Source organism: Lissotriton vulgaris, chromosome 7 (genome assembly GCF_964263255.1).
Source record: "Lissotriton vulgaris chromosome 7, aLisVul1.2, whole genome shotgun sequence".
In the NCBI taxonomy this organism is placed as follows: Eukaryota; Metazoa; Chordata; class Amphibia; order Caudata; family Salamandridae; genus Lissotriton; species Lissotriton vulgaris.
This window is the reverse complement of record NC_141695.1, coordinates 1,320,090,232-1,320,096,833: the sequence shown is the minus strand read 5'-3', so window position 1 is coordinate 1,320,096,833 and position 6,602 is coordinate 1,320,090,232.

Sequence of the window (6,602 nt, the reverse complement as noted above, 5' to 3'; positions counted from 1 at the left end):
TAAAGTACAACGCTATGTACTAACTATCACTATATCCCGTTGTGCATAATATGAACTAAATAATCTACAATAAATTTATGGTCAACCTGTGATTTTGATGTAAATGGACAAAGCAACATGTGTAATAACTTTTAAACCTATATTGAAACTGATGTCATATCGAGTCCACAATGGAATAGTATGCATATATATATATATAAGTTACGAGAAATTTAACGCCAACCTGTAATTCCTGACACACATTGACAATGTAATATGTGCAATTATGTCTGAATCGGTATGGAAATGCATGCTGTATTGAATTTATAATGGAAAGACCTGAAGTATATTTGACAACAATGCAACCTCCATGTTTTTTAGCATTTTAAAGTGTATAATATTGATGATTGGTGATACGGACTATAGATATTGAGGGTAATTACGGGCCAATTTTTGGTATCTTGATGTATAATATGTGCACACGAATATTAGAATTTGTATTAATATGTGTATATATGGGGTATTCAACCTGCGCCATAACTTCCGATGGTATTGCACGGAAAACACCAAGATACGTGTAACACACACACTACGGATGTAGTTATGACCCGGGCTAATACATAGAATATGAGAAATAAAAGAGAGCCTTGTGAGTACGATAGGACCGACTAAAATAACAACAATATAGTTTATAGAAAATAAACAAACTACTAAAATGGCGCTTCAGACGTGACAAAACGTAAATTACGTAAACTACAAACTGCAAGGAAACTACCAAGATGGAGTTCTCTTTGTCCTTCGTGAAATTGTTATAATTGTTCTGTTTTTCGAATTAGTCGGCAAACCTGAGGTTTTGCACTAGATAAATACATAAATAATTCCGCATGCCGTGCTTTGGAAATACAACATTTTTAGCAGACTAACAACATACGGTGTGTTGCAGCTGCACTTAATTAAATCTTAACAAGCTGCCGTTACGAGTATAAAAAGCAGCGATTGATCCTCTCTCTATATATCATTCCACGGGAGAGAGGACGTGTCGACGGCGTTACGAGATACTAATAAGGTAAGCAGTCGGGCGGGATAGGCTCTGTTACCCGTATCGCTTTCTCGCAAAACGTAAGATCCCCAATGCTGAGAAACCATAGTTGTAGAGAAATTGTATTAATGATAGAGACGAGACGTAATAATAGTGTTACCCATGTTAAGACATGAAGCTTATTCATGCGCTTTCACCCCACAGTGATCCCTTTAAATATAACGGGGACAAGTACATAATGTTTGAGCCTTCACGAACGAGGTGGTTTTACCAATACTGGTACCTCGAAATTTATAAATACTTATGTAAGGACAAAACAAATAACCCTTTTTGACAAAATACGGGTAGTAGAGACAATGTGTCCGCCGGGTAACACATGAACATTGAGACGGCCAACACGATTAATGAATAGATGTAATGTTCCTACTAAACAGACAGGGGGATAGAGTAATGGGTGAACTAATGCGATCAAATTCAGAATTACAACCCATAACGACATATGATAGAATTGTATTTATTTTCTTGCTAAAAATTGAGAAGGAGAGAGAATAAATATGTGATAATAGCACACAGTAAATAACCCGACCTAAAAATGGGTAGTTAAAAGAATGAATTAAATATGCCCGATACAGAGTAGAATATGACTAAAAAACATGATGGGCATGTACTTTTCTTATATCATCAGGAACTGGGACACAAGAAAAACCTGATTTAGAGGACGTCCAGTCAATAAATACCAAGACAAAGCGAATACCTGTGTACACAATACATACAGGGACCCAAGAAATCATTTCACCAGGTATGTAATTTACGGGGAGATGTGCGATTTATATAGATGTATAATAAGAACTCAATTTAGTAATATACTGAGATCGGGATGTTCTTCTCACAGATAGATGGATAAATAGGAAATCCACCAATCAGAACACCCGGCGCAAATTTAAAGACGCAAAGGAACAACGAAGACACGTTAAAAGTTATTCTCCTGTTTTTAAGTAAGTAATATGAGAAACAGGGTCAGTCTCTAAACCAAAAGAGGGTAGAGCATTAAGGATAACATTAGTGTGTCCTTTCTATGTTATAGAGATCAAAGAAATTGAAACATAGACAACGGATACCCCCAATAAGAAGCGGGATTAACCGAAACAAAAGCACTTAAAGGAAGATTGTTTTGCTTCAAATTATAGAAGGATATTAGGTACAATGAGTGCCCAACACCATAAAGATAGACAAGAACTCTCAACAAAATTAGATATTAATTGTTTTTATTTAAATTTTAGAAAGAAGAATTATATTTGGTCTCTATAAGTCTGTCCTGAAGAAGGTGCCCCAAAGAACTTAATGCACCGAAACGCGTCGACAAAGGACTGCCCGAAGTACCATATATTCAGAGATTTTAATGTATGCCAAAAGAATTGTTTTTTTATCTTGTGTTTGATAGTTTGAGCAACAACAAGAATAGGATTTACTTTTGTATTAGTTTAGGGAATGCTCAAACATACTTTTTGGATATGAAATGTTTTGTGATGAATTTTATATGAATGTTTTTAACAAATGAAAATAAAATGTTGAGAGGAAAAAGTCACTTTAGTGTGGTGTAGTAATAAGTACCTGTATAACCATTTAGTTCAGTAAGAAATAAGGAATATAAAAATTGAAAGTAGACCGGTTGGTCACAAAAGCCAAACTGAATAACACAGAAAGGAATTTTGCTTTGCTATACTGCAATACATTCCAGTACTTATCTAGGCATTTTCTCATTTCGTATGCTTTATTGCTTTATGTTGCCACAAATCTCACTTTGTTTGAGTCGGGGATCAGTTCATTTTTGACCTTTAATAGATCCTCTCGATCTTTTGCCTCAACCTTTATGCCTGCAGTAGCTATACATTGGTCACTGTACCCTCTTTCCTTAAAACGTTTGGTCATTATCTCACATTCCATTTTATAACCTTCCACTGTGCTGCAGTTTCTTTTTGCCCGTAACAGTTCTCCATACGGGATACTCTGGATTAGGTTATTGGGGTGACGTTGTCCGGGTATGAATTGCTGCTGGCCAGTAGTATATTGTTTTGTAGGATTTCGTTTTGATAGCATTTCTTATCTGTGACAGGCCTGTGAAACGCTCCGATTCACAGTGCACTGCTGATGCACTTAAGAGCGCGCATTCAGTAGTGTGTGAACTCGAGTTTCCCTACTTTATTTTTCCTTGCAATATTATATAGCGCAAACTCGACAACATGGCATGAGCACAATTTACATTACAGAAGAACACATTAATTTGTGGTAGGCACGGGGAGACAAAGCGATTTGCCTGGAATTACAGGATGTTGAGCTGATGCCGAGATTCGAACGTAGCTCCCCAGCTCTGAAGTTCGCAATTCTAGAACTTGTGGCGGGAGGTGTGTCTAAAAGTGTATGTCGGTACTGGCCATCAATGAGAGAGACCTGTGCATTTTTCAAATGGGGAGCACAATTTACATTACAGAAGAACACATTCATTTGTGTTAGGCACAGGGAGACAAAGTGATTTGCCTGGAATCACAGGATGTTGAGCTGATGCCGAGATTCAAACGTAGCTCCACAGCTCTAAAGTTCGCAATTCTAGAACTTGTGGCGGGAGGTGTGTCTAAAAGTGTATGTCGGTGCTGTCCATCAATGAGAGAGACCTGTGCATTTTACAAATGCGTGGTGAAAAAATATGAGTATGTTGCTGGAGATGTGGGCCGCTGTGCCACCAATGTACTTACCGGGGGAGGGTAAACACCCATTATTCCGCAACTTTCTTTCCACATACCATCACTCCGCATACTTTTATTACGAAAGTACCAGGATTCTGCAATGCCATTATAACGCATGGCATTACATTTTATATGCTTTTACCACACATACATTTACAATGAAATTCGTTGTAAATGCATGAATGGTAAAAGCATGTTTTTTTTAAAATGTTTGTATAAGGTAAATATGGGTATAGGGGTATATGTTTTGGGGTATTTGGGTATTTTAAGGGTTCAGATATAGTTTTGGGTTATGGGGTACAGGGGTAGTTTTAGGGTTTAGGGATAGGTATGGGTTTTGGGTTTCAGGGTATTTTTAGGGTTCAGGGCTAGGTTTGGGTTTTGGGGTATAGGGGTATTTTTAGGGTTCAGGGGTAGGTTTGGGTTTTGGGGTACAGGGGTATTTTAAGGGTTCAGGGCTAGGTTTGGGTTTTGGGGTACAGGAGTATTTTAGGGTTCAGGGGGAAGGTTTGGGTTTTGGGGTACAGGGGTATTTTTAGGGTTCAGGGGTAGGTTTGGGTTTTGGGGTACAGGGGTATTTTAAGGGTTCAGGGCTAGGTTTGGGATTTGGGGTACAGGGGTATTTTAGGGTTCAGGGGGAAGGTTTGTGTTTTGGGGTACAGTGGTATTTTTAGGGTTTAGGGCTAGGTTTGGGTTTTGGGGTACAGGGGTATTTTTAGGGTTTCGGCGTAGGTTTGGGTTTAGAGGTACAGGGGTATTTATAGGGTTCAGGGCTAAGTTTGGGTTTTGGGGTACATGGTTATTTTTAGGGTTTAGGGATAGGTTTGGGAGTACAGGGTATATGTATAGGGTTAAGATAGGTTAGTGTTTAAGGGTGTTGGGGTGTTTTAAGGAGTAAGGTTGGGTTATGATTATGGGGTGCAGGGGTATTTAAATGGAGCAGGCTGGGATTAGCACACAATATGAGACATGGCATGAAGGGCGGAACGTACCACACGCCCCCAGCGTTTGTCACACCCCCCAGCACACGCCCACAGCACAACGCAGACACGCCCACAAGGGACTACTTTGCTGCCACAGTTCTTTTACCTTTTAAATGTATATGGTGGGCGTCTGCATAGCCTATGTCCTTCTGCTGCAACTGCCCTTTCCAACGCTGTATTGGGTGTTGTGATTGGTGCTGTGGTTCCTGAGATTACCCGCCTCAAAGGTTTAGGCTCTCTCTTTATTATATTTGTATGGATATATATACCTTCCATGTACTTATGTATTGATATTATGTATTACTTTTCTTCTAATTTAGCATATCCAATGCACTAGCCTATTTCTCACCCAACACCGCTCTCAATATATCATTTACTTCATCTCTCTGACTCATTTCGAAACTCATTCTACTACTCTTTCAGATGCACTACGCTATTTCTCACCCTATACCTCTTTCAATATACCCTCTACCTCCACTCTCTCATTCATCCTAAACCCTATACCACTACTTTGATTCCCAAAATAACCCTTTCTAAACTATTCCCTACTCTACCACTTTACTATTCAGATCTCCCAAACATGCCTTTCTAAACTCTTCCTTCAGACTGTGGCCACTCCACCTCCCTTTTCCTCATCCCAAGCCTCCTCCTACTGCTGTGAGCTCCCAAAAAAATAATCAAAATTCTTCCCCCTCCTCTCTACCGGACTAATGTGTCTATTACTCAATACTAATTTACCACTAATCCTTTATGGGTTCTAGAGTAGCGTGCTACTCGCCAAAAAAGCACTTCAACACCTCATCAGGGGTAGCAAGCACTATATAAATGCAAACCTTTTTCATTTTCGATCCTTCTCAATCCAAATAACTGACTAACATATTCACCCCTCATATTACCTTCATATTTCACTATACTAATTCACCACTAATCCTTTATGAGTTCCGGAGTACCGTGCTACTTGCCGAAAAGTGTTTCAATACCCATTCAGGGGTAGCAAGCGCTATATAAATGCAAACCTTTTTTACCTCTTCTATCCCTCCACTATCCTTCTCAACTCAAAAAACTGACTAACATATCCATCACTCAAATTACTTTCATATATCACTATACTAATTCAACACTAATCCTTTATGGGTCCCAGAGCAGTGTGCTACTTGCCAAAAAAGTGCTTTGACTTTTCATCAGGGGTAGTACGCGTTATATAAATGCAATTACAATACAATGGGGATAGGGACTTGGGGACTTGAAGACAGGAAAACTATACAGCCTATCTTATTAACTGTTTTCAGTTTTAAATGTATGTGAAAAATAGTGTGACTCACTGGAGAGTTGGAGTTCCCAGAGTGGGGTACAACAAGCAGAAAACAAGATGTTACGGTCTTACTAATTACATTGTTAGTCATTTGTCATCCGGTGTGCTGAGTCTAGCTCTGGAGGGCACTTCTCCAAAAAGTATAGGTACATATTAGGGAGAGTAAAACACCCAGGTGTGCTGAATTTCTACTTCATCAGTAGCCTAGCAGCAGAAACAAGGAGCTGAGACACAAAAAACCTTATCAGAGGTCCAGTGGTTGAATGAGTCTGTTGGGGACGGCAAGGTGTTGGACATCTAATTAAAATGGAGGTGATTGACACTATTTTAAACCAATGGTTGAGGTGGGCTCGCTCAGGTAAGCCAACGGTTTGCTGGGGGATGTTCCAAGCCCATTCACTGAGTATTGAACATTAGAGGTTGGCGTAACCAGGCGTAAATATTGCCCTCGATAAAGACAGGGAAATATTTGGTTCTTATACCAGAGAAATATGGACAAAGTAGGAACTGTGTTCCTGAAATCAGGTGTGCAGTGGGTAGATTATATG